Below are 352 nucleotides of genomic sequence, written 5' to 3' on the forward strand. Positions count from 1 at the left end.
CACTCCGGTCTGGGCGACAGAGTGAGACTCCGACTCAAAAAAAAAAATTCTGTTATTTGGGAAAACAGATATTAATATTGTTAGGAACTAGGATGTTTAAAATCTAGACGGTTAAAAGAAATCCCTTGAGTCTAAACCCACATTAGATCAGAGAATAGAACATGTGACATTATACCACAGAAATATGGGGAAGTGAATGGCAGGAGGAAAAAGGGGGCAGGGGAGATCCTACGGGTAAACCCTAAAGACATATGAACCCAAAGCCATGGGTAGACTTGTTTAAATCCTACTTCAAACAAGACCACTCCTTTTTTTTGTATGTTGGAGTCTCACTCTGTTGCTCAGACTGGAG

General features: G+C 40.6%; 1 protein-coding gene across 1 annotated transcript in view; it reads left to right on the forward strand.

Moving 5' to 3' along the window:
• PARP4 (poly(ADP-ribose) polymerase family member 4) overlaps positions 1-352 on the forward strand; it is an 81,329-nt gene that overhangs the window by 77,574 nt on the left and 3,403 nt on the right.

This window comes from Carlito syrichta, unplaced genomic scaffold (assembly GCF_000164805.1).
Source record: "Carlito syrichta isolate Samal-C Ts95f unplaced genomic scaffold, Tarsius_syrichta-2.0.1 Scaffold302419, whole genome shotgun sequence".
Classification (NCBI taxonomy): Eukaryota; Metazoa; Chordata; class Mammalia; order Primates; family Tarsiidae; genus Carlito; species Carlito syrichta.